The 24468-nt window shown below is 43.4% G+C and overlaps 29 non-coding genes across 29 annotated transcripts; all 29 read right to left on the bottom strand.

The window, feature by feature from the left end:
• Positions 1-205: 205 nt before the first annotated feature.
• LOC141167780 (U4 spliceosomal RNA) lies at positions 206-346 on the bottom strand. The gene has a single exon (XR_012251570.1). It is a non-coding gene; the product is annotated as a U4 spliceosomal RNA (small nuclear RNA).
• Positions 347-490: 144 nt separating this feature from the next.
• On the bottom strand, positions 491-631 carry LOC141168227 (U4 spliceosomal RNA). The gene has a single exon (XR_012251971.1). It is a non-coding gene; the product is annotated as a U4 spliceosomal RNA (small nuclear RNA).
• A 274-nt stretch (positions 632-905) lies between these two features.
• Positions 906-1046, bottom strand: LOC141168514 (U4 spliceosomal RNA). The gene has a single exon (XR_012252248.1). It is a non-coding gene; the product is annotated as a U4 spliceosomal RNA (small nuclear RNA).
• Positions 1047-1326: 280 nt separating this feature from the next.
• Positions 1327-1467, bottom strand: LOC141168397 (U4 spliceosomal RNA). The gene has a single exon (XR_012252134.1). It is a non-coding gene; the product is annotated as a U4 spliceosomal RNA (small nuclear RNA).
• Positions 1468-9612: 8145 nt separating this feature from the next.
• Positions 9613-9753, bottom strand: LOC141168396 (U4 spliceosomal RNA). The gene has a single exon (XR_012252133.1). It is a non-coding gene; the product is annotated as a U4 spliceosomal RNA (small nuclear RNA).
• A 280-nt stretch (positions 9754-10033) lies between these two features.
• LOC141167734 (U4 spliceosomal RNA) lies at positions 10034-10174 on the bottom strand. The gene has a single exon (XR_012251525.1). It is a non-coding gene; the product is annotated as a U4 spliceosomal RNA (small nuclear RNA).
• Positions 10175-10454: 280 nt separating this feature from the next.
• LOC141168357 (U4 spliceosomal RNA) lies at positions 10455-10595 on the bottom strand. Its single transcript, XR_012252095.1, has one exon. It is a non-coding gene; the product is annotated as a U4 spliceosomal RNA (small nuclear RNA).
• Positions 10596-10875: 280 nt separating this feature from the next.
• On the bottom strand, positions 10876-11016 carry LOC141168301 (U4 spliceosomal RNA). The gene has a single exon (XR_012252043.1). It is a non-coding gene; the product is annotated as a U4 spliceosomal RNA (small nuclear RNA).
• Positions 11017-15745: 4729 nt separating this feature from the next.
• Positions 15746-15886, bottom strand: LOC141167670 (U4 spliceosomal RNA). Its single transcript, XR_012251462.1, has one exon. It is a non-coding gene; the product is annotated as a U4 spliceosomal RNA (small nuclear RNA).
• Positions 15887-16160: 274 nt separating this feature from the next.
• On the bottom strand, positions 16161-16301 carry LOC141167704 (U4 spliceosomal RNA). Its single transcript, XR_012251497.1, has one exon. It is a non-coding gene; the product is annotated as a U4 spliceosomal RNA (small nuclear RNA).
• A 280-nt stretch (positions 16302-16581) lies between these two features.
• On the bottom strand, positions 16582-16722 carry LOC141167760 (U4 spliceosomal RNA). Its single transcript, XR_012251551.1, has one exon. It is a non-coding gene; the product is annotated as a U4 spliceosomal RNA (small nuclear RNA).
• A 280-nt stretch (positions 16723-17002) lies between these two features.
• On the bottom strand, positions 17003-17143 carry LOC141167724 (U4 spliceosomal RNA). Its single transcript, XR_012251516.1, has one exon. It is a non-coding gene; the product is annotated as a U4 spliceosomal RNA (small nuclear RNA).
• A 280-nt stretch (positions 17144-17423) lies between these two features.
• On the bottom strand, positions 17424-17564 carry LOC141168503 (U4 spliceosomal RNA). Its single transcript, XR_012252238.1, has one exon. It is a non-coding gene; the product is annotated as a U4 spliceosomal RNA (small nuclear RNA).
• Positions 17565-17844: 280 nt separating this feature from the next.
• On the bottom strand, positions 17845-17985 carry LOC141167898 (U4 spliceosomal RNA). Its single transcript, XR_012251682.1, has one exon. It is a non-coding gene; the product is annotated as a U4 spliceosomal RNA (small nuclear RNA).
• A 280-nt stretch (positions 17986-18265) lies between these two features.
• Positions 18266-18406, bottom strand: LOC141168271 (U4 spliceosomal RNA). The gene has a single exon (XR_012252013.1). It is a non-coding gene; the product is annotated as a U4 spliceosomal RNA (small nuclear RNA).
• A 280-nt stretch (positions 18407-18686) lies between these two features.
• LOC141168345 (U4 spliceosomal RNA) lies at positions 18687-18827 on the bottom strand. The gene has a single exon (XR_012252084.1). It is a non-coding gene; the product is annotated as a U4 spliceosomal RNA (small nuclear RNA).
• A 280-nt stretch (positions 18828-19107) lies between these two features.
• LOC141168497 (U4 spliceosomal RNA) lies at positions 19108-19248 on the bottom strand. The gene has a single exon (XR_012252232.1). It is a non-coding gene; the product is annotated as a U4 spliceosomal RNA (small nuclear RNA).
• Positions 19249-19528: 280 nt separating this feature from the next.
• On the bottom strand, positions 19529-19669 carry LOC141167700 (U4 spliceosomal RNA). Its single transcript, XR_012251493.1, has one exon. It is a non-coding gene; the product is annotated as a U4 spliceosomal RNA (small nuclear RNA).
• Positions 19670-19949: 280 nt separating this feature from the next.
• On the bottom strand, positions 19950-20088 carry LOC141167832 (U4 spliceosomal RNA). The gene has a single exon (XR_012251620.1). It is a non-coding gene; the product is annotated as a U4 spliceosomal RNA (small nuclear RNA).
• A 280-nt stretch (positions 20089-20368) lies between these two features.
• LOC141167810 (U4 spliceosomal RNA) lies at positions 20369-20509 on the bottom strand. The gene has a single exon (XR_012251599.1). It is a non-coding gene; the product is annotated as a U4 spliceosomal RNA (small nuclear RNA).
• A 280-nt stretch (positions 20510-20789) lies between these two features.
• On the bottom strand, positions 20790-20930 carry LOC141168303 (U4 spliceosomal RNA). Its single transcript, XR_012252045.1, has one exon. It is a non-coding gene; the product is annotated as a U4 spliceosomal RNA (small nuclear RNA).
• A 280-nt stretch (positions 20931-21210) lies between these two features.
• Positions 21211-21351, bottom strand: LOC141167792 (U4 spliceosomal RNA). Its single transcript, XR_012251582.1, has one exon. It is a non-coding gene; the product is annotated as a U4 spliceosomal RNA (small nuclear RNA).
• Positions 21352-21631: 280 nt separating this feature from the next.
• LOC141168290 (U4 spliceosomal RNA) lies at positions 21632-21772 on the bottom strand. Its single transcript, XR_012252032.1, has one exon. It is a non-coding gene; the product is annotated as a U4 spliceosomal RNA (small nuclear RNA).
• A 280-nt stretch (positions 21773-22052) lies between these two features.
• Positions 22053-22193, bottom strand: LOC141168390 (U4 spliceosomal RNA). Its single transcript, XR_012252127.1, has one exon. It is a non-coding gene; the product is annotated as a U4 spliceosomal RNA (small nuclear RNA).
• Positions 22194-22423: 230 nt separating this feature from the next.
• LOC141167640 (U4 spliceosomal RNA) lies at positions 22424-22564 on the bottom strand. The gene has a single exon (XR_012251434.1). It is a non-coding gene; the product is annotated as a U4 spliceosomal RNA (small nuclear RNA).
• Positions 22565-22844: 280 nt separating this feature from the next.
• LOC141168496 (U4 spliceosomal RNA) lies at positions 22845-22985 on the bottom strand. The gene has a single exon (XR_012252231.1). It is a non-coding gene; the product is annotated as a U4 spliceosomal RNA (small nuclear RNA).
• A 280-nt stretch (positions 22986-23265) lies between these two features.
• On the bottom strand, positions 23266-23406 carry LOC141168454 (U4 spliceosomal RNA). Its single transcript, XR_012252191.1, has one exon. It is a non-coding gene; the product is annotated as a U4 spliceosomal RNA (small nuclear RNA).
• A 280-nt stretch (positions 23407-23686) lies between these two features.
• LOC141167893 (U4 spliceosomal RNA) lies at positions 23687-23825 on the bottom strand. The gene has a single exon (XR_012251677.1). It is a non-coding gene; the product is annotated as a U4 spliceosomal RNA (small nuclear RNA).
• A 280-nt stretch (positions 23826-24105) lies between these two features.
• Positions 24106-24246, bottom strand: LOC141167809 (U4 spliceosomal RNA). Its single transcript, XR_012251598.1, has one exon. It is a non-coding gene; the product is annotated as a U4 spliceosomal RNA (small nuclear RNA).
• Between the last annotated feature and the right edge of the window lie 222 nt (positions 24247-24468).

The following is a 24468-nucleotide window of genomic DNA, read 5'->3' as shown; positions in this document are numbered from 1 at the left end:
TACAAACCCTCCACCCAGCGAAGGCTATAAAACCCCACACTGGGCTGCAGGCCGAGAATGGTATCTCCCCTGCCAGGTAAGTATCTATTTTTTTTTTTTTTTTTATTTTCCAAGCAAAAATAGTCAATACGATGCTGTGGGGCGCAAGATTTTCTTTCCAATTGGGAGGAGCTAACACTCTCTCATTTGCATACCATGGATTAAGCTTCCTGAGAAACCAACAAAATTTGCCGATGATGTCTGTATTTAAAGTCATCATGACGAGCTATTGAGAAAATTTTTCAATTAGCAATAATCACGCCTTGGTTAAACCTCATGGGCTACGATACTGCCACTGCACAAAGTTAAAGTAACTCAGGTGACCAAGAAATCCCCACTTCCAGGAAGAGCTCGTCTAAGCCATCGTGAGTACCAAATTCAGTGTGGCACAACATTTCCTTTCCCCACTGGAAGGAACTAACACTCTGACATTTGCATACCATGAATTAAGTCTCCTGAGAGACCAACAAAAATTGCCTATGCTGACTGTATTTCAATTCATCATGGCGGGGTATTGGGAAAAGTTTTCAATTAGCAATAATCACGCCTCGGTTAAACCTCATGGACTACGATACTGCCACTGCGCAAAGTTAACTCAGGACACCAAGAAATCCCAACTTCCAGGAAGAGCTTGTTTAAGCCATTGTTTGTTCCAAATGACCACTGCCCTTCCTCTGCTGCCGCAAAGCATCCTGGTAGTTGCAGTCTGAGGGCTCAGGGAAGAGGTCATTTTTGGACATTGCAGGCAGATCATCTAGCTCTTTCCTGATCCAAGCGAAATCAACAATATGATGCTGTGGGGAGCAAAATTTCCTTTCCCAATTGGGAGGAGCTAACACTCCATCATTTGCATACCATGGATTAAGTCTCCTGAAAAACCAACAAAAATTGCTGATGATGTCTGTATTTCAAGTCATCATGGCGGGCTATTGAGAAAAATTTTCAATTAGCAATAATCACGCCTCGGTTAAACCTCATGGGCTATGATACTGCCACTGCGCAAAGTTAAAGTAACTCAGGAGACCAAGAAATCCCCACTTCCAGGAAGAGCTCATTTAAGCCATGGTGAGTACCAAATGACCACTGCCCTTCCCCCGCTGCCGCAAGGCATCCTGGGAGTTGCAGTCTGAGGGCTCAGGGAAGAGGTCATTTTTTCCCATTGCGGGCAGATCAGCTCGCTCTCTCCTGCTCCAAGTGAAAACCGTCAAAACGATGCAGTGCGGAGCAACATTTCCTTTCCCCACTGGGAGGAGCTAACACTCAGTCATTTGCATATTATGGATTAAGTCTCCTGAGAGACCAACAAAAATTGCCTATGCTGATTGTATTTCAAGTCATCATGGCGGGACATTGGGAAAAGTTTTCAATTAGCAATAATCATGCCTCGATTAAACCTCATGGGCTACGATACTACCACTGCGCAAAGTTAAAGTAACTCAGGTGACCAAGAAATCCCAGATTCTAGAAAAAGCTTGTTTATGCCATGGTGAGTTCCAAATGACCACTGCCCTTCCTCCGCTTGCGCAAAGCATCCTGGGAGTTACAGTCTGAGTGCTCATAGAAGAGGTCATTTTTGGCCATTGCAGGCAGATCAGCTCGATCTTCTCCTGCTCCAAGTGAAAATCATCAATACGATGCTGTGGGGCGCAAGACTTCCTTTCCCCACTGTTACATAGTTACATAGTTTATAAGGCCGAAAAAAGACAAGCGTCCATCCAGTTCAGCCTATTTCTTGTGCACTGCAGCTATTCTGCAGCGTTGGTCCAGGGGAAGGCAAAAAAAAAAACATGCGTTATAGGCCAATTTACATCATTGAGGAAAAATTCACTTCCCGACACCAATCTGGCAGTCAGATTAAATCCCTGGATTAATTAACTATCACTAAGCATAAGATGTAATTTTATTGTTCTCAAGAAAGGCGTCCAGGCCTCTCTTGAACTCATTAAGTGAGTTGGACATCACCACTTCCACTCCCAGAGAGTTCCAGAGTCTCACGGCTCTGACCGTAAAGAATCCCCTTCTATGCTGGTGCAGGAACCTCCTTTCCTCCAGACGCAGAGTGTGCCCCCTCGTCTTTGTCACGATCCTTGGTATAAACAGGTCATGGGAGAGATCTCTGTACTGCCCCCTGATGTATTTATACATGTTTATGAGGTCTCCCCTAAGCCTTCTCTTTTCCAAAGTAAATAGGCCTAATTTTGACAACCTCTCTGGGTATTTTTTTTTTTTTTTTAAGCTTTTTTCACTGTTTTCAGAACATTAACAGTAAGAACATGGAAGAGTCCAGGAGCCATTTGGTGAGCTGCATATCCTGCTACATGTTCACAGACTTGCCAGTGGAAAAGCCAAAATTCACATGCCAGAAATGCAAGCTTGTGTCCCTGTTGGAGGAAAAGTTGCGAAATCTAGAAGAGAGGTTAACTACCTTGAAAATCATTAAGGAAGGTGAAGAGTTCTTAGACAGAGCAGAATTATCTCTTCATGATTCAGAAAGAGAAGAAATTCGAACAGCACCTGAGGAAACAGAGGAATGGAAGCATGTGACCCACAGAAGCAGGAGGATCGAGAGGCAGTCAGCACCCATACTGCTCAGGAACCAGTACCAGGCTCTCTCGCAGGAGCACCATGAAGAAATACAGCAAGATAAGACTTTGCCAGCAATTAATAACCTTGTAAGCCCTTAGAATCCTCCTGGATGGAGAAAGAAGAATGTTGTGAAGAAAAAACAGAGAGTGGTGGTCATGGGGGATTCCCTGTTAAGAGGAACAGAGGCCGCTATCTGCAGACCAGACATAACCTCAAGAGAAATGTGCTGTCTTCCAGGAGCAAAAATTAAAGATGTGTCTGACAGGATATCAAGACTCTTCAGACCTACAGATCACTACCCATTCCTGCTAATACATGTGGGGACAAATGACACCGCAAGAAAGGACCCGGAAACCATCTGCAGTGACTTTGAAGACTTAGCTAAGAAAGTGAAAGAATTGGGAGCGCAGGTGGTCTTCTCATCCATCCTCCCAGTGGATGGCCATGGAACAATGAGGTGGAATAAGATTCTACAGGTGAACAACTGGCTACGTCGATGGTGCCGTCAACAAGGATTTGGATTTCTGGATCATGGAATGAAATACCTATACGATGGACTACTTGCTAGAGATGGGGTGCACCTTACGAAGACTGGAAAACATGTATTTGGAAGTCGCTTTGCTACACTCATCAGGAGAGCTTTAAACTAGAACAATGTGGGAAGGGAAGCAAAAGGCCAGAAAAAGCCATACAGCTGACAAATACTATTGAGATCTCTGCTACTGGAAGTGGAAAGGAAAAACTAAGACAAAACAATTTAAATAATAAAAATATGGGAGGAAGAGAAACCAATCACAAACTAAAATGTTTTTATACAAATGCACAAAGCATGTGCAACAAACAAGGAGAATTGGAACTACTAATGCAGGGAAAGAAATATGATGTCATTGGAATCACTGAAACTTGGTGGGACGATACACATGATTGGAATAAAAGGCTAAAAGGATACAACTTATTTGCAAGAAACAGACTTGATAAACGAGGAGGAGGTGTCGCATTGTATGTTAGAAAAGCGTATATCTGCACAGAGATTGAAGCTTCAGAGACTGTGAGTTCTGTGGAAACTGTTTGGGTAAGAATACAAGGAGAGAACAACGGAAAGGACATCATTGTAGGCATTTACTACAGGCCACCTGGGCAAGCTGAAGATATGGATGAACTCTTTATGTATCAAATGACCAAGTTCTCCAAAAAATATGACGTAGTGGTCATGGGAGATTTCAACTATCCAGACATTTGTTGGGAACCTCTCTCAAGTAAAACTAACAGGTCAAGCAAATTCTTATCCTCTCTTGCTGACAACTTTATCTTCCAAAAGGTAGGGGAGAAAACAAGGGGATCTGCTATTTTGGATCTAATCCTTATAAACAGGGAGGAAATGGTTGAGGAGGTAAAGGTGGCTGGGACCCTAGGAGGCAGCGATCATGCTATTATAGAATTTTGGATAACTAGAGGAGGAAGACATGTGAAGACTCAAACTTCAAGGTTAGATTTTAGAAAGGCAGATTTTAAGAGACTCAGAAAGAGAATAGGAGGGATCCAATGGCTGGATGTCCTTAAGGACAAAAATGTCCAGGAAGGATGGGAAATTTTTAAAAATGAGATTCTCAAAGCACAATCGTTAACAATCCCGAAAAGTAGGAAGAATGGGAAGCATTTAAGGGAACCAGGATGGATGAACACAGAACTTAAACACATGCTAAAAAGAAAGAAAGAAATGTTTATTAAATGGAAAGAGGGAGGCATATCTAAAGAAGATTATAATGCAGTCTGCAGATCCTGCAGGGCACGTATCAGGTTAGCTAAAGCTGACAATGAATTAAGGCTTGCAAGAGATGTCAAAAGCAATAAAAAAGGATTTTGGGGGTATGTCAAAAGTAAAAGAAAAGTCAAAGATGCTATAGGATTTTTACAGGATGAAAATGGAGAAATGTTAAGAGAGGATGTTGAGAAGGCCGAACTTTTTAATTCCTATTTTGCATCTGTTTTCTCTCAGAAAGAAAATGTAACATCAACTGATTTTCACTGTCCTTTCAAAGGAATAGAAGAATCCAAGTTATCTGTAAGCAGAAAGATTGTGAGGGAAGATTTAGCTAACATAAATGAGTTTAAGTCTCCAGGTCCAGATGAATTACACCCCAGAGTACTGAAGGAGATCGTAGAAGAAATTTTAGAACCACTCTCCATAATCTTTGAAAATTCTTGGAGAACAGGAGAAGTCCCAGAAGACTGGAGAAGAGCAAATGTTGTTCCTATCTTCAAAAAGGGGAAGAAGGTGGACCCAGGGAACTATAGGCCGGTGAGTCTGACTTCTATACCAGGAAAGATCTTTGAACAAATTATTAAACAACATGTATGTAAGTACATGGATAAGAATGAAGTGATTAACCAGAGTCAGCATGGGTTTGTAACTAACAAGTCATGTCAGACTAACTTAATTTCCTTCTATGACAGAATCACTGACTGGGTGGATCAGGGAAATGCTGTAGATATAGTATATCTTGACTTCAGCAAAGCATTTGACAAAGTATCTCACACCATCCTTATTGAAAAAATTACCAAGTATGCAATGGACCAGGCAACTGTTAGGTGGATTCATAACTGGCTTAGTGATCGGACTCAAAGGGTGGTTGTAAACGGCTTCACATCCAGCTGGATGAATGTCTCAAGTGGGGTACCACAGGGCTCCGTCCTGGGACCTGTATTGTTCAACATCTTTATCAATGATTTAGATGAAGGAATTGAGGGTAAACTGATTAAATTTGCTGATGACACAAAGCTAGGAGGGATAGCTAATACTAGAGAAGAGAGAGAGAGGATTCAAAAAGACCTAAATAAACTGGAGCAGTGGGCAGCAACCAACAGAATGGTTTTTAACAGGGAAAAATGCAAAGTACTACATCTGGGCAATAAAAATGAAAAAAGCATATACAGAATGGGAGGAATAGAGCTAAGCAACAGTACATGTGAAAAAGACTTGGGTATACTAATAGATCATAGACTGAACATGAGTCAACAGTGTGATGCAGCAGCAAAAAAGGCAAATACAATTCTGGGATGTATTAACAGAAGCATACAGTCTAGATCACGTGAAGTCATTATCGGTCTTTACTCCTCTTTGGTCAGACCTCATCTGGAATACTGTGTACAGTTTTGGGCACCACATTTTAAAAAAGACATAGACAAACTGGAGCAAGTTCAGAGAAGAGCGACCAGAATGGTGACTGGTCTGCAAACTATGTCCTGTGAGGAACGGTTGCAGGATTTGGGAATGTTTAGCTTGCAAAAAAGAAGACTGAGAGGAGACTTAATAGCTGTCTACAAATATGTCAAGGGCTGTCACATTGTAGAAGGATCATCTTTATTCTCATTTGCACAAGGAAAGACTAGAAGCAATGGGATGAAACTAAATTGGAGGAGACACAGATTAGATATTAGAAAAAACTTTTTGACAGTTAGGGTGATTAATGAGTGGAACAGGCTGCCACGAGAGGTGGTGAGTTCCCCTTCAATGGACGTCTTCAAACAGAGGCTGGACAGACATCTGTCTGAGATGATTTAGTGAATCCTGCTTTGAGCAGGGGGTTGGACCAGATGACCCAGGAGGTCCCTTCCAACTCTACCATTCTATGATTCTATGATTCTATGATTCTATTCTAGTCCCTCCATTCCCTTTATTACCTTAGTCGCCCTCCTTTGTACCCTCTCTAGATCCAATATGTCTTTCCTGAGCACCGGAGCCCAGAACTGTGCACAATATTCTAAGTGCGGCCTTACCAGCGCTTTATACAGAGGAAGAACAATGTTCTCATCATATGCCCCTATTCCTCTTCTGATGCATGCCATGACTCTATTTGCCTTCGCAGCTGCTGCCTGACACTGGGCATTCCATTTTAATTTGCTATTAACCAAGACGCCCAGGTCCTTCTCTATGTCAGATTTCCCCAACGGTTTCCCATTTAATATGTATGGGTGACTGCTGTTTTTCTTTCCCATGTGCATGACCTTACATTTATCGGCATTGAACCCCATTTGCCATTTTTTGGCCCAACTCCCCAATTTATCTAAATCCTCCTGTAGCTGTGTCCTATCCTCATCTGTATTAACTACTTTACAAAGTTTAGTATCATCTGCAAATGTTGCTATTTTACTATGCAACCCTTCCACTAGATCATTAATAAATATATTAAATAATATAAGGCCCAAGACAGACCCTTGAGGCACCCCGCTAGTAACCCTAACACACCCTGAGCTTACTCCATTGATAACCACCCTCTGCTTTCTATGACTCAGCCAGCTATTTACCCACTTGCACACATTATCCACCAGACCAAGCATTCTCATTTTATATACCAACCTTTTGTGTGGCACGGTATCAAACGCTTTGGAGAAGTCAAGGTATACGACATCCACTGACTCTCCCCGGTCCACCTGTGAGCTCACCTCCTCGTAGAAGGCGATCAGGTTTGTTTGGCAGGAGCGATCCCTTATGAATCCATGTTGATATGGAGTTAGACAGTTATTATCATTAAGATATTCTACAATAGCATCTCTAAGAAATCCTTCAAACAATTTACCCACAACAGACGTTAAGCTGACTGGTCTATAGTTCCCAGGGTCACTTTTAGACCCCTTTTTGAATATTGGTACCACATTTGCTTGGCGCCAGTCTAGTGGGACAGTCCCTGTCCATAAAGAGTGCTTGAATATAAGATACAGCGGTCTGTCTATCACATTACTTAATTCTTTTAGTACCCGGGGGTGTATGCCATCTGGGCATGGTGACTTGTCTATTTTGATATTATTTAGGCGTTTCTGAACTTCCTCCTGGGTTAGATGGGTGATATTTAGCGGAGGGTTTACTTTATCACTCTGCATTTCCTCCGATAAATTGTTTTCTTTTGTGAAAACAGTGGAGAAGAAGCTATTGAGTAGGTTTGCTTTACCCTCATCACCCTCTATGATTTTACCCAGGTTATTTTTCAATGGGCCAACTCCATCAGTTTTAATCCTTTTACTGTTTATATAGTTAAAGAACAGTTTGGGATTCGTTTTACTTTCCTTGGCAATTAGTCTCTCTGTTTCCTCTTTTGCTATTCTTATTTGTTTCTTACAGATTTTGTTTTTTTCCCTATAAGATATTAGCGCTTCCTCGCTGCCTTCTTGTTTAAGTTTACCGAAAGCCCTTTTTTTGTTTTTCATTGCCCTCTTGACTTCCTTGTTTAGCCACATTGGCTTCCTACTATTCCTAGCCCTTTTATTCCCATAAGGTATGTACCTTCTACAGTGGCTATGTAGGACTGTTTTGAAAATTTCCCATTTTCTATCCGTGCTCCTATTACTAAAGATACTATCCCAGTCTATAAGGTGAAGGGCATCTCTTAGCTGATCAAACTTTGCACTCCTGAAGTTCAGTGTTTTTGTGACTCCCTTGCTGGGCACCCTACTGAAGCACATGTGGAATTGTATAATGATGTCGTCACTATTTCCCAGGTGCCCCCCGACCTGCACCTCAGTTATTCTGTCTGGCCTGTTAGTTAATATTAAGTCTAAAAGGGCCATCCCTCTAGTTGGTTCCTGCACAAGTTGTGACAAATAATTGTCTTTGATAATTGACAGAAACCTGTTTCCTTTCTGAGATCTACAGCTTTCGGTTTCCCAGTCTGTATCGGGGTAGTTGAAGTCCCCCATAATAATCACCTCATTATTTTTTGCTACTTCGTCTATTTGTCTCATTAATAGACTTTCCGTGGCTTCTGCTATATTTGGTGGTTTATAACAGACTCCTATGATAATTTTATTATTGTTTTTTGCCCCATGTATCTCCACCCATAAGGACTCGACCTCCTCATTTCCCTCCCATACATCCTCCCGTATTGTAGGCTTTAGACACGTCTTTACATATAGACAGACTCCACCCCCTTTCCGATTTCTTCGATCCCTTCTAAACAGACTGTAACCCTGTAAGTTAACTGCCCAGTCATAGCTTTCATCTAACCATGTCTCGGTTATTCCCACTATGTCATAGTTACCTGTAGATATTTCTGCTTCCAGTTCATCCATCTTGTTTGTCAGGCTTCGGGCATTTGCTAGCACGCAGTTTACACGATTTTGTTTTGTTCCAATCTTCTCCCTGTGGATTGTATTAGAAATTTTCTTACCTCCCTTCCAAGTATCTTGTCTTGGACCTTCTTTGTCGCACTTCATATCTTTCATTAGTATGTTCTTTGGTTGCATGTTCGTGTCCGGCGTTTTTCTTCCCATCCCCTCTTCTTCTAGTTTAACGCCCTCCTGATGAGTGTTGCGAGTCTCCTGGCGAATGTGTGTTTCCTGGGTTTGTTGAGGTGTAGTCCGTCTCTGGCAAGGAGTCCGTCATAGAGGTAATTCACACCGTGGTCCAGGAATCCAAATCCTTGTTGTCTGCACCATCGTCTCAGCCAGTTGTTCACATCAAGGATCCTGTTCCATCTCCTGACGCCATGCCCGTCTACTGGAAGGATAGAAGAAAAAACTACCTGCGCATCCAGTTCTTTTACTTTCTTCCCCAATGCTTCAAAGTCCTTGCAGATTGTCGGTAGGTCCTTCTTTGCCGTGTCATTGGTGCCAACATGTATCAGAAGAAATGGGTGGACATCCTTGGAACTGATGAGCTTCGGTATCCTATCGGTAACATCCTTGATCTTCGCCCCTGGGAGGCAGCATACTTCTCTTGCGGTTATGTCCGGTCTGCAGATAGCTGCTTCAGTTCCTCTCAGTAGTGAGTCTCCCACCACCACCACTCTTCTTCCCTTCTTGGCTGTCCTTTTTCTTGTCGCTTCTGGGTGTTTCTGGGTGCTCTTTTCTGTTTTGCTTGCTGGTAGTGCCTCATCCTTAGGTGTGCCATCTTCATCCTCCACAAGTCCTTGGAATCTGTTTCTCAGTTGTGTGGTTGGTGGTGTCTCTACTGGGAGAAGCTAGCACTCTGTCATTTGCATACCATGGATTAAGTCTCCTGAGAGACCAACAAAAATTGCCTATGCTGACTGTATTTCAAGTCATCATGGCGGGGTATTGGGAAAAGTTTTCAATTATCAATAATCACGCCTCGGTTAAACCTCATGGGCTACAATGCTGCCACTGCGCAAAGTTAAAGTAACGCAGGTGACCAAGAAATCCCCACTTCCAGGAAGAGCTCGTTTAGGCCATGGTGAGTTCCAAATGACCACTGCCCTTCCTCCGCTGCCGCAAAGCATCCTGGGAGTTGCAGTTTGAGGGCTCAGGGAAGAGGCCGTTTTTGGAGATTGCAGGCAGATCATCTAGCTCTCTCCTGTTCCAAGCGAAAATCATCAATACGATGCTGTGGGGCGCAAGATTTCCTTTCCCCACTGGGAGGAACTAACACTCTGACATTTGCATACCATGGATTAAGTCTCCTGAGAGACCAACAAAAATTGCTTATGCTGACTGTATTTCAAGTCATCATGGCGGGATATTGGGAAAAGTTTTCAATTAACAAAAATCATGCCTCGGTTAAACCTCATGGGTTACGATACTGCCACTGTGCAAAGTTAAAGTAACTCAGGTTACCAAGAAATCCTCACTTCCAGGAAGATCTCGTTTAAGCCATGGTGAGTTCCGAATGACCACTGCCCTTCCTCCACTGCCGCAAAGCATCCTGGGAGTTACAGTCTGAGTGCTCAGAGAAGAGGTCATTTTTGGCCATTGCAGGCAGATCAGCTCGATCTATACTGCTTCAAGCGAAAATCATCAATACGATGCTGTGGGGCGCAAGACTTCCTTTCCCCACTGGGAAGAGCTAACACTCTGTCATTTGCATACCATGGATTAAGACTCCTGAGAGACGAACAAAAATTGCCGATGCTGAATATATTTCAAGTCATCATGGCGGGCTATTGGGAAAAGTTTTCAATCAGCAATAATCACGCCTCAGTTAAACCTCATGGGCTATGATACTGCCACTGCGCAAAGTTAAAGTAACTCAGGCGACCAAGAAATCCCAGCTTCCAGGAAGAGTTTGTTTAAGCCTTGGTGAGTTCCAAATGACCACTGCCCTTCCTCCGCTGCCAAAAAACATCCTGGGATTTGCAGTCTGAGGGCTCAGGGAAGAGGTCATTTTTGGAGATTGCAGGAAGATCATCTAGCTCTCTCCTGTTCCAAGCGAAAATCATCAATACGATGCTGTGGGGTGCAAGATTTCCTTTCCCAATTGGGAGGAGCTAACACTCTGTCATTTGCATACCATGGATTAAGTCTCCTGAGAGACCAGCAAAAATTGCCTATACTGACTGTATTTCAAGTCATCACGGCGGGGTATTGGGAAAAGTTTTCAATTAGCAATAATCACGCCTCAGTTAAACCTCATGGGCTACGATACTGCCATTGCGCAAAGTTAAAGTAAATCAGGAGACCAAGAAATCCCAGCTTCCAGGAAGAGCTTGTTTAACCACTTCGCGCCAGAGCCTGTTTTTGCCTTCGTGACCGGGCCAATTTTTTCAATTCTGACCACTGTCACTTTATGAAGTAATTACTCTGGAACGCTTCAATGTATTCCCCTGATTCTGAGACTGTTTTTTCATGACATATTGTACTTCATGATAGTGGTAAAATTTCTTCCATATAACTTGCGTTTATTTGTGAAAAAATTGGAAATTTGGCGAAAATTTAGAAAATTTTGCAAATTTCAAACTTTGAATTTTCATGCCCTTAAATCAGAGAGATATGTCACACAAAATAGTTAATAAATAACATTTCCCACATGTCTACTTTACATCAGCACAATTTTGGAACCAAAATTTTTTTTTTTAGGGAGCTATAAGGGTTAAAAGTTGACCAGCGATTTCTCATTTTTCCAACAAAATTTACAAAAACATTTTTTTAGGGACCACATCATATTTGAAGTCACTTTGAGGGGTCTTTATGACAGAAAATACCCAAAAGTGACACCATTCTAAAAACTGCACCCCTCAAGGTGCTCAAAACCACATTCAAGAACTTTATTAACCCTTCAGGTGCTTCACAGGAATTTTTGGAATGTGGAAAAAAAAAATTAACATTTATCTTTTTTCACAAAAATGTTACTTTAGACCCAATTTTTTTTATTTTCACAGGGGTAACAGGAAAAAATGGACCCCAAATTTTTTTGTGCAATTTCTCTTGAGCGTGCTGATACCCTATATGTGAGGGAAAACCACTGTTTGGGCGCACTGCAGGGTTCGGAAGGGAAGGAGCGCCATTAGACTTTTTGAATGTAAAATTTGTCTGAATAATTAGCAGACGCCATGTTGCGTTTGGAGAGCTCCTGATGTGCCTAAACAGTGGAAACCCCCCACAAGTGACACCATTTTGGAAACTAGACCCCTTAGGGAACTTATCTAGATGTGTGGTGAGCACCTCGCACCCCCAGCTGCTTCACAGAAGTTTATAATATTGAGCCGTAAAAATAAAATTTTCACATTTTTCCCACAAAACCGTTTTTCATCCCTTAATTTTGCATTATCATAAGGGTAATAGGATAAGTTGCACCATAAAATTTGTTGTGCAATTTCTCCTGAACACGCTGATACCCCATATGTGGAGGCAAATTACTGTTTGGGCGCATGGCAGGGTTTGAAAGGGAAGGAGCGCCATTTGACTTTTTGAATGTAAAATTTGTTTGAATAATTAGCAGATGCCATGTCGCATTTGGGGAGCCCCTAATGTGACTAAACAGTGGAAACCCCCCACAAGTGCAACCATTTTGGAAACTAGACCCCTTAGGGAACTTATCTAGATGTGTGGTGAGCACCTTGCACCCCCAGCTGCTTCACAGAAGTTTATAATATTGAGTCGTGAAAATAAAATTTTCACATTTTTCCCACAAAAAATCTTTTTCATTCTCTAATTTTGTATTATCATAAGGGTAACAGGATAAATTGCACCATGAAGTTTGTTGTGCAATTTCTCCTGAACACGCCGATACCCCATATGTGAGGGAAAACCACTGTTTGGGCGCACGGCAGGGTTTGAAAGGGAAGGAGCGCCATTTGACTTTTTGAATGTAAAATTTGTTTGAATAATTAGCGGACGCCATGTCACATTTGTGGAGCCCCTAATGTGTCTAAACAGCGGAAACCCCCCACAAGTGCCACCATTTTGGAAACTAGACCCCTTAAGGAACTTATCTAGATGTGTGGTGAGCACCTTGCACCCCCAGCTGCTTCACGGAAGTTTATAATATTGAGCCGTGAAAATAAAATTTTCACATTTTTCCCATAAAAAATGTTTTTCATCCCCTAATTTTGCATTATCATAAGGATAACCGGAGAAATTGCACCATGAAATTTGTTGTACAATTTCTCCTGAGTACGCCGATACCCCATATGTGGGGGAAAACCACTGCTTTGGTGTACGGCAGGGTTCGGAAGAGAAAGGAGCGCTATGTTGGCTGGGATAGGCAGCAGACACCATGTCACATTTGAAGAGTCGCTAACATGCCAAAACAGCAGAAACCTCCACAAATGACCCCATTTTGTAAACTACACCTCTCAAGGAATTCATCTAGGGAAGTAGTGAGTATTTTTTAATTTTTAAATTTATACCATTGGGCAGTGAAAAAATCATAATTATATTTTTACCACAAAAAATGTTTTACCCTCAGATTTTACATTTTCACACAGGGCAATGGGTAAAAATGGTGCCGAAATGTGTCACACAATTTCTTCTAAAACTGTCAATACCCCATATGTGGCTGTATCGTACCGCTTAGCCATACGGTGAGATCTGGGGGGGACGGAGTGCTATTTGACAATTGGAGAACAAATTATTGTAGAATAGGCATTTGGATTTGGGAGCACAAAATTTTCTGAATTTCTTTTGGGGGGCAAGGGTCATTTTGCTTTTCCAGAGCCTTTCTGCTACCAGTAACTTGGAAGTCCCTTATATTTTTAACAGATGACGGACCTGAGTGGGGACTAGCTTTTTTTGAGGACTGAGTTGAAGCTTGTATTGGGAACATTTTACGTAACATTTATCCGGCGCTCTAGGCTGAGCACTTACATCGGGGTTTCCATCTAAATTTCCAAGTGATGTAATTCAGATGAAACCCCTGCAGGATCCATTCACTGTAATGAGGCAGCAGAGTTACTCTGGACACCGTCTGGCCTCTGTGTAGCGGTGTCCTTTTTTTCAGAAGTGCACAAAACTGTGGCCAACCGCACTTTTATGCACGCCTAAAACAAATGACACCGTGGGATCCCAGGCTAGACGGCGTCCACAGTGGCCTATATCTGTCTCATTACAGGGAATCTTCCGTCATGGGTTCCGGCTGAATCATGTATTTCAGAGATTTACACGGAAACTCTGGTGTAAGTGCTCAGCACAGAGCACAGGATAAATGTGGGCAGAGCCTTACTGGGATCTTTGGGGACATAATAAACAAATCAGTAGCAGGTGAAGAATTGGTTTTATTTATTTTTTACGCCGTTCCTAGTGTGATATAACTGATTAGATTACTTTATTCTTCGGGTCGGTGTGATTACAGAGATACCAGATTGATATCGGGTTTTTATGACTGACAGCTGTCACACACTAAAAGACGCTTTTTTTGCAAAATCTAGTTTTTGCATCACCATATTTTGAGAGCTATAATTTTTCCATATTTCGGCCAACAGAGTCATGTGATGGCTTGTTTTTTGCGGGACGAGTTGACATTTTTATTGGTACCATTTTTGGGGACGTGACATTTTTTGATCGCTTTCTATTCCGTTTTTTGGGAGGTAAAATTAACAAAAACAAACAATTCAGGAATTGTTTTTTGAGTTTTTTTTTTATGCCGTTCTGCGTGTGGTAAAAGTGATCAGGCAGCGTTATTCTTCGGGTCAGTACGTTTACAGCGATACTACACTTACTGTATTTTTTTATGTTTTGGCGCTTTTACACAATAAAACTATTTTATAGAAAAAAATATTTTTTTTGCATTGCTTTATTCTGAGCGCTATAACTTTTTTATTTTTCGGCTGATGGAGCTGTATGGCGGCTTTTTTTTTGCGTAACAAGATGACGTTTTCAGTGGTACCATTTTTATTTCTATTTTGTTTTTTGATCGCATTTTTTTCCACTTTTTGTTTGACAATATGATGAAAAAGCATATTTTTTTGCTCCGTTTTTTATTTATTTTTATTACGGTGTGCACAGAAGGAGTTAATTAGTGTGACAGTTTTATAGCTCGGGTTGTTTCGGACGCGGCGATACCAAATATGTGTACTTTTTTTGGTTTTGTAAAAATATACGGATTTATTGGTTTAATATTTTATTTATTTATTTTTATTTATTTTGTGATTTTTTTATTAATAGTTTAAAAACTTTTTTTTTACCTTTTTTCACATTTTTTCTTAGTCCCTGTATGGGACATTAATTTTTATTTTTCTGATCTCTGATCTCATGTAATGTAATAGACATATATTACATTACATGAGATCTTCCCTGACTGTTTCAGTCAGAGTCTCCTGTCTGGCTACAGCTGCAGCTGAGCCAGACAGGACACCATATATGGCAGAGCTGGAGGCGGTCATGTGACCTCCAGCTGCCATAGCAACCCCAGGTCCTGGAAGGACTCGGAGGTCTTCGGAGAGGTAAGTTGACGACCCCCTCTCCTCCTGCTGTCTCCTATATGCCGCGATCACTATAGATCACAGCATATAGAAGACAGCTAAGGGTTAACATCACTGGGACCTGATCTAATCAGGTCCCGATGATGTTCCCTGTCAGAGCTAACGCTCTGCACCGGAATCGCAGCGCTTGCAGGACCCTGGGGGTCCTGAGCGCTGCGAGACCACCCACCGTTTTTAAACGTCGGCGCTGCACAGAGCCCGGCAAGCGCCGACGTTTATCTACAGTGGGCGGTCGGGAACCGGTTAAGCCATAGTTAGTTCCAAATGACCACTGCCCTTTCTCTGCTGCTGCAAAGCATCCTGGGAGTTGCAGTCTGAGGGCTCAGGGAAGAGGTCATTTTTGGCCATTGCAGGCAGATCAGCTCGATCTCTCCTGCTCCAAGCAAAAATCTTCAATAGGATGCTGTGGGGCGCAAGATTTCCTTTCCTCACTGGGAGGAGCTAACACTGTCATTTGCATACCATGGATTAAGTCTCCTGAGAGATCAACAAAAATTGCCGATGCTGACTGTATTTCAAGTCATCATTTCGGGATATTGGGAAAAGTTTTCAATTAGCAATAATCACGCCTCGGTTAAACCTCATCGGCTACGATACTGCCACTGCGTAAAGTAACTCAGGTGACCAAGAAATCCCCACTTCCAGGAAGAGCTCGTTTAAGCCATGGTGAGTTCCAAATGATCACTGCCCTTCCTCAGCTGCTGCAAAGCATCCTGGGAGTTGCAGTCTGAGGGCTCAGGGAAGAGGTCATTTTTGGCCATTGCGGGCAGATCAGCTCGATCTCTCCTGATCCAAGCGAAAATCATCAATACGATGCTGTGGGGCGCAAAATTTCCTTTCCCAATTGGGAGGAGCTAACAATCTGTCATTTGCATACCATGGATTAAGTCTCCTGAGAAACCAACCAAAATTGCCGATGATGTCTGTATTTCAAGCCATCATGGCAGGCTATTGGGAAAAGTTTTCAATTAGCAATAATCACGCCTCAGTTAAACCTCATGGGCTACGATACTGCCACAGCGCAAAGTTAAAGCAACTCAGGTGAACAAGAAATCCCAGGTTCTAGGAAAAGCTTGTCTAAGCCATGGTGAGTTCCAAATGACCACTGCCCTTCCTCCGCTGCCGCAAAGTATCCTGGGAGATGCAGTCTGAGTGCTCAGGGAAGAGGTCATTTTTGGCCATTGTAGGCAGATCAGTTCGATCTCTCCTGCTCCAAGCGAAAATCATCAATACGATGCTGTGGGGCGCAAGAATTCCTTTCCCCACTGGGAGGAGCTAACACTCTGTCATTTGCATACCATGGATTAAGTCTCCTGAGAGACCAACAAAAATTGCCTATGCTGACTTTATTTCAAGTCATCATGGCAGGGTATTGGGAAAAGTTTTCAATTAGCAATAATCACGCCTCGGTTAAATCTCATGGGTTAAGATACTGCCACTGCACCACGTTAAAGTAACTCATGTGACCAAGAAATACCCACTTCCAGGATCAGCTCGTTTAAGCCTTGGTGAGTTCCAAATGACCACTGCACTTCCTCCGCTGCCGCAAAGCATCCTGGCAGTTGCAGTCTGAGGGCTCAGAGAAGAGATCATTTTTGGACATTGCAGGCAGATCAGTTCGATCTCTCCTGTTCCAAGTGAAAATCAACAATATGTTGCTGTGGGGCGCAAGATTTCCTTTCACAATTGGGAGGAGCTGACACTATGTCGTTTGCATACCATGGATTAAGTCTCCTGAGAGACCAACAAAAATTTCCGATGCTGACTGTATTTGAAGTCATCTTGACAGGATATTGGGAAAAGTTTTAAATTAGCAATAATCACGCCTCGGTTAAACCTCATGGGCTACGATACTGCCACTGCACAAAGTTAAAGTTTCTCAGGTGACCAATAAATCCCCACTTCCAGGAAGTGCTCGTTTAAACCATGGTGAGTTCCAAACGACAACTGCCCTTCCTCTGCTGCCACAAAGCATCCTGGGAGTTGCAGTCTGAGGGCTCAGGGAAGAGGTCATTTTTGGATATTGCAGGCAGGTCATCTAGCTCTCTACTATTCCAAGCAAAAATCATCACTACGATGCAGTTGGGTACAAGATTTCCTTTCCCAATTGGGAGGAGCTAACACTCTGTCATTTGCATACCAAGGATTAAGTCTCCTGAGAGACCAACAAAAATTTCCGATGCTGACTGTATTTCAAGTCATCATGGCGGGCTATGGGGAAAAGTTTTCAATCAGCAATAATCACGCCTCGGTTAAACCTCATGGGCTATGATACTGCCGCTGAGCAAAGTTAAAGTAACTCAGGCGACCAAGAAATCCCAGCTTCCAGGAAGAGTTTGTTTAAGCTTTGGTGAGTTCAAAATGACCACTGCCCTTCCCCCGCTACCGCAAGGCATCCTGGCAGTTGCAGTCTGAGTGCTCAGAGAAGAGGTAATTTTTGGCCATTGCAGGCAGATCAGCTCGATCTCTCCTGCTCCAAGCGAAAATCATCAATACGATGCTGTGGGGCGCAAGACTTCCTTACCCCACTGGGAGGAGCTAACATTCTGTCATTTGCATACCATGGATTAAGTTTCCAGAGAGACCAACAAAAATTGAATATGTTGACTGTATTTCAAGTCATCATGGTGGGGTATTGGGAAAAGTTTTCAATTAGCAATAATCACGCCTCGGTTAAACCACATGGGCTACGATACTGCCACTGCGCAAAGTTAAAGTAACTCAGGTGACCATGAAATCCCCACTTCCAGGAAGAGCTTGTTTAAGCCATGGTGACTTCCAAATGACCACTGCCCTTCCCCCGCTACCGCAAAGCATCCTGGCAGTTAAAGTCTGAGGGCTCAGGGAAGAGGTCATTTTTGGCCATTGCGGGCAGATCAGCTCGCTCTCTCCTGCTCCAAGCGAAAACCATCAATACCATGCAGTGCGGAACAACATTTCATTTCACCACTGGGAGGAGCTAACACTCAGTCATTTGCATATTATGGATTAAGTCTCCTGAGAGACCAACAAAAATTGCCTATGCTGACTGTATTTCAAGTCATCATGGTGGAATATTGAGAAAAGTTTTCAATTAGCAATAATCATGCCTCGGTTAAACCTCATGGGCTACGATACTGCCACTGCGTAAAGTTAAAGTAACTCAAGTAACCAGGAAATCCCAAGATCTAGAAAAAGCTTGTCTAAGCCATGGTGAGTTCCAAATGACCACTGCCCTTCCTCGGCTGCCGCAAAGCATCCTGGGAGTTACAGTCTGAGTGCTCAGAGAAGAGGTCATTTTTGGCCACTGCAGGCAAATCAGCTCGATCTCTCCTGCTCCAAGTGAAAATCATCAATACGATGCTGTGGGGCGAAAGACTTCCTTTCCCCACTGGGAGTAGCTAACACTCTGTCATTTGCATACCATGGATTAAGTCTCCTGAGAGACCAACAAAAATTGCCTATGCTGACTGTATTTCAAGTCATCATGGCGGGGTATTGGAAAAAGTTTTCAATTAGCAATAATCCCACCTCGGTTAAACCTCATGGGCTACGATACTTCCACTGCGTAAAGTTAAAGTAACTCAAGTAACCAGGAAATCCCAAGATCTAGAAAAAGCTTGTTTAAGCCATGGTGAGTTCCAAATGACCACTGCCCTTCCTCGGCTGCCGCAAAGCATCCTGGGAGTTACAGTCTGAGTGCTCAGAGAAGAGGTCATTTTTGGCCACTGCAGGCAAATCAGCTCGATCTCTCCTGCTCCAAGTGAAAATCATCAATACGATGCTGTGGGGCAAAAGACTTCCTTTCCCCACTGGGAGTAGCTAACACTCTGTCATTTGCATACCATGGATTAAGTCTCCTGAGAGACCAACAAAAATTGCCTATGCTGACTGTATTTCAAGTCATCATGGCGGGGTATTGGAAAAAGTTTTCAATTAGCAATAATCACACCTCAGTTAAACCTCATGGGCTACAATACTGCCACTGAGCAAAGTTAAAGTAACTCAGGTGACCAAGAAATCACCACTTCCAGGAAGAGCTCGTTTAAGCCATGGTGAGTTCCAAATGATCACTGCCCTTTCTCCGCTGCCGCAAAGCATCCTCGGAGTTGCAGTCTGAGGGCTCAGGGAAGAGGTCATTTTTGGCCATTGTGGGAAGATCAGCTCCCTCTCTCCTGCTCCAAGCAAAAACCATCAATACGATGCAGTGCAGCACACCATTTACTTTCCCTACTGTGAGGAGCTAACACTCTATCATTTGCATACCATGGATTAAGTCTCCTGAGAGACCAAGAAAAATTGCCGATGCTGACTGTATTTCAAGTCATCATGGCGGAATATTTGGAAAAGTTTTCAAATAGCAATAATCACGCCTCAGTTAAACCTCATGGGCTACGATACTGCCACTGAGCAAAGTTAAAGTAACTCAGGAGACCAAGAAATCCCAGCTTCCAGGAAGAACTTGTTTAAGCCATGGTTAGTTCCAAATGACCACTGCCCTTCCTCCGCTGCCGCAAAGCATCCTGGGAGTTGCAGTCTGAGGGCTCAGGGAAGAGGTCATTTTTGGACATTGCAGGCAGATCATCTAGCTCTCTCCTGTTCAAAGCAAAAATCATCAATACGATGCTTTGGGGCGCAAGATTTCCTTTCCCAATTGCGAGAAGCTAACACTCTGTCATTTACATACCATGGATTAAGTCTCCTGAGACCAACAAAAATTGCCTATGCTGACTGTATTTCAATTCATCATGGCGGGGTAATGGTAAATGTTTTCAATTAGCAACAATCACGCCTCGGTTAACCCTCATGGGCTACGATACTGCCACTGCGCAAAGTTAAAGTAACTCAGGAGACAAAGAAATCCCAGCTTCCAGGAAGAACTTGTTTAAGCCATGGTGAGTTCCAAATGACCACTGCCCTTCCTCCGCTGCCGCAAAGCATCCTGGGAGTTGCAGTCTGAGGGCTCAGGGAAGAGGTCATTTTTGGACATTGCAGGCAGATCATCTAGCTCTCTCCTGTTCCAAGCAAAAATCATCAATACAATTCTGTGGGGCGCAAGATTTCCTTTCCCAATTGGGAGGAGCTAACACTCTGTCATTTGCATACCATGGATTAAGTCTCCTGAGAGACCAACAAAAATTGCCGATGCTGACTGTATTTCAAGTCATCATAGCGAGATATTGGGAAAAGTTTTTAATTAGCAATAATCACGCCTCGGTTAAACCTCATGGACTTCGATCCTGCCACTACGCAAAGTTAAAGTCACTCAGGTGACCAAGAAATCCCCACTTCCAGGAAGAGTTTGTTTAAGCCATGATTAGTTCCAAATGACCACTGCCCTTCCCCCGCTGTCGCAAGGCATCCTGGCATTTGCAGACTGAGGGCTCAGGGAAGAGGTCATTTTTGGCCATTGCGGGCAGATCAGCTCGATCTATCCTGCTCCAAGCGAAAACCATCAATACGATGCAGTGCGGAACAACATTTCCTTTCCCCACTGGGAGGAGCTAACACTCTGTCATTTGCATACAATTGATTAAGTCTCCTGAGGGACCAACAAAAATTGCCTATACTGACTGTATTTCAAGTCATCATGGCGAGGTATTGGGAAAAGTTTTCAATTAGCAATAATCACGCCTCAGTTAAACCTCATGGGCTACGATATTGCCACTGCGCAAAGTTAAAGTAACTCAGGAGACCAAGAAATCCCAGCTACCAGGAAGAGCTTGTTTAAGCCATGGTTAGTTCCAAATGACCACTGCCCTTCCTCCGCTGCCGCAAAGCATCCTGGGAGTTGCAGTCTGAGGGCTCAGGGAAGAGGTCATTTTTGGACATTGCAGGCAAATCATCTAGCTCTCTCCTGTTCCAAGCGAAAATCATCAATACGATGCTGTGGGGCGCAAGATTTCCAATCCCAATTGGGAGGAGCTAACACTTTGTCATTTGCATATTATGGATTAAGTCTCCTGAGAGACCAACAAAAATTGTCGATGCTGACTGTTTTTCAAATCATCATGGCGGGATATTGGTAACAGTTTTCAATTTGCAATAATCACGCCTCGGTTAAACCTCATAGGCTACGATACTGTCACTGCGCAAATTTAAAGTAACTCAGGAGACCAAGAAATCCCAGCTTCCAGGAAGAGCTTGTTTAAGCCATGGTTAGTTCTAAATGACCACTGCCCTTCCTGCGCTGCCGCAAAGCATCCTGGGAGTTGCAGTCTGAGGGCTCAGGGAAGTGGTCATTTTTGGACATTGCAGGCAGATGCTCTAGCTCTCTCCTGTTCCAAGCGAAAACCATCAATACGATGCTGTGGGGCGCAAGATTTCCTTTCCCAATTGGGAGTAGCTAACACTCTGTCATTTGCATACCATGGATTAAGTCTCCTGAGAGACCAACAAAAATTGCCGATGCTGACTGTATTTCAAGTCATCATGGCGGGCTATGGGGAAAAGTTTTCAATCAGCAATAATCACGCCTCGGTTTAACCTCATGGGCTATGATACTGCCGCTGAGCAAAGTTAAAGTAACTCAGGCGACCAAGAAATCCCAGCTTCCAGGAAGAGTTTGTTTAAGCTTTGGTGAGTTCCAAATGACCACTGCCCTTCCCCCGCTACCGCAAGGCATCCTGGCAGTTGCAGTCTGAGTGCTCAGAGAAGAGGTAATTTTTGGCCATTGCAGGCAGATCAGCTCGATCTCTCCTGCTCCAAGCGAAAATCATCAATACGATGCTGTGGGGCGCAAGACTTCCTTACCCCACTGGGAGGAGCTAACATTCTGTCATTTGCATACCATGGATTAAGTCTCCAGAGAGACCAACAAAAATTGCCTATGTTGACTGTATTTCAAGTCATCATGGTGGGGTATTGGGAAAAGTTTTCAATTAGCAATAATCACGCCTCGGTTAAACCACATGGGCTACGATACTGCCACTGCGCAAAGTTAAAGTAACTCAGGTGACCATGAAATCCCCACTTCCAGGAAGAGCTTGTTTAAGCCATGGTGACTTCCAAATGACCACTGCCCTTCCCCCGCTACCGCAAAGCATCCTGGCAGTTAAAGTCTGAGGGCTCAGGGAAGAGGTCATTTTTGGCCATTGCGGGCAGATCAGCTCGCTCTCTCCTGCTCCAAGCGAATACCATCAATACCATGCAGTGGTATTGATGGTTTTAAGTCTCCAGAGAGACCAACAAAAATTGCCTATGTTGACTGTATTTCAAGTCATCATGGCGGGGTATTGAAAAAAGTTTTCAATTAGCAATAATAACACCTCGGTTAAACCTCATGGGCTACGATACTTCCACTGCATAAAGTTAAAGTAACTCAAGTAACCAGGAAATCCCAAGATCTAGAAAAAGCTTGTTTAAGCCATGGTGAGTTCCAAATGACCACTGCCCTTCCTCGGCTGCCGCAAAGCATCCTGGGAGTTACAGTCTGAGTGCTCAGAGAAGAGGTCATTTTTGGCCACTGCAGGCAAATCAGCTCGATCTCTCCTGCTCCAAGTGAAAATCATCAATACGATGCTGTGGGGCAAAAGACTTCCTTTTCCCACTGGGAGTAGCTAACACTCTGTCATTTGCATACCATGGATTAAGTCTCCTGAGAGACCAACAAAAATTGCCTATGCTGACTGTATTTCAAGTCATCATGGCGGGGTATTGGAAAAAGTTTTCAATTAGCAATAATCACACCTCAGTTAAACCTCATGGGCTACAATACTGCCACTGAGCAAAGTTAAAGTAACTCAGGTGACCAAGAAATCACCACTTCCAGGAAGAGCTCGTTTAAGCCATGGTGAGTTCCAAATGATCACTGCCCTTTCTCCGCTGCCGCAAAGCATCCTCGGAGTTGCAGTCTGAGGGCTCAGGGAAGAGGTCATTTTTGGCCATTGTGGGAAGATCAGCTCCCTCTCTCCTGCTCCAAGCAAAAACCATCAATACGATGCAGTGCAGCACACCATTTACTTTCCCTACTGTGAGGAGCTATCACTCTATCATTTGCATACCATGGATTAAGTCTCCTGAGAGACCAACAAAAATTGCCGATGCTGACTGTATTTCAAGTCATCATGGCGGAATATTTGGAAAAGTTTTCAAATAGCAATAATCACGCCTCAGTTAAACCTCATGGGCTACGATACTGCCACTGAGCAAAGTTAAAGTAACTCAGGAGACCAAGAAATCCCAGCTTCCAGGAAGAACTTGTTTAAGCCATGGTTAGTTCCAAATGACCACTGCCCTTCCTCCGCTGCCGCAAAGCATCCTGGGAGTTGCAGTCTGAGGGCTCAGGGAAGAGGTCATTTTTGGACATTGCAGGCAGATCATCTAGCTCTCTCCTGTTCAAAGCAAAAATCATCAATACGATGCTTTGGGGCGCAAGATTTCCTTTCCCAATTGCGAGAAGCTAACACTCTGTCATTTACATACCATGGATTAAGTCTCCTGAGACCAACAAAAATTGCCTATGCTGACTGTATTTCAATTCATCATGGCGGGGTAATGGTAAATGTTTTCAATTAGCAACAATCTCGCCTCGGTTAACCCTCATGGGCTACGATACTGCCACTGCGCAAAGTTAAAGTAACTCAGGAGACCAAGAAATCCCAGCTTCCAGGAAGAACTTGTTTAAGCCATGGTGAGTTCCAAATGACCACTGCCCTTCCTCCGCTGCCGCAAAGCATCCTGGGAGTTGCAGTCTGAGGGCTCAGGGAAGAGGTCATTTTTGGACATTGCAGGCAGATCATCTAGCTCTCTCCTGTTCCAAGCAAAAATCATCAATACAATTCTGTGGGGCGCAAGATTTCCTTTCCCAATTGGGAGGAGCTAACACTCTGTCATTTGCATACCATGGATTAAGTCTCCTGAGAGACCAACAAAAATTGCCGATGCTGACTGTATTTCAAGTCATCATAGCGAGATATTGGGAAAAGTTTTTAATTAGCAATAATCACGCCTCGGTTAAACCTCATGGACTTCGATCCTGCCACTACGCAAAGTTAAAGTCACTCAGGTGACCAAGAAATCCCCACTTCCAGGAAGAGTTTGTTTAAGCCATGATTAGTTCCAAATGACCACTGCCCTTCCCACGCTGTCGCAAGGCATCCTGGCATTTGCAGACTGAGGGCTCAGGGAAGAGGTCATTTTTGGCCATTGCGGGCAGATCAGCTCGATCTATCCTGCTCCAAGCGAAAACCATCAATACGATGCAGTGCGGAACAAC

This window comes from Phyllobates terribilis, unplaced genomic scaffold (genome assembly GCF_046119375.1).
Source record: "Phyllobates terribilis strain yellow unplaced genomic scaffold, ASM4611937v1 Scaffold_11__3_contigs__length_659146591, whole genome shotgun sequence".
Taxonomy (NCBI): domain Eukaryota; kingdom Metazoa; phylum Chordata; class Amphibia; order Anura; family Dendrobatidae; genus Phyllobates; species Phyllobates terribilis.
Note: the sequence above shows the minus strand (reverse complement) of the source record. Positions and strands in the feature narration are given on the sequence as shown.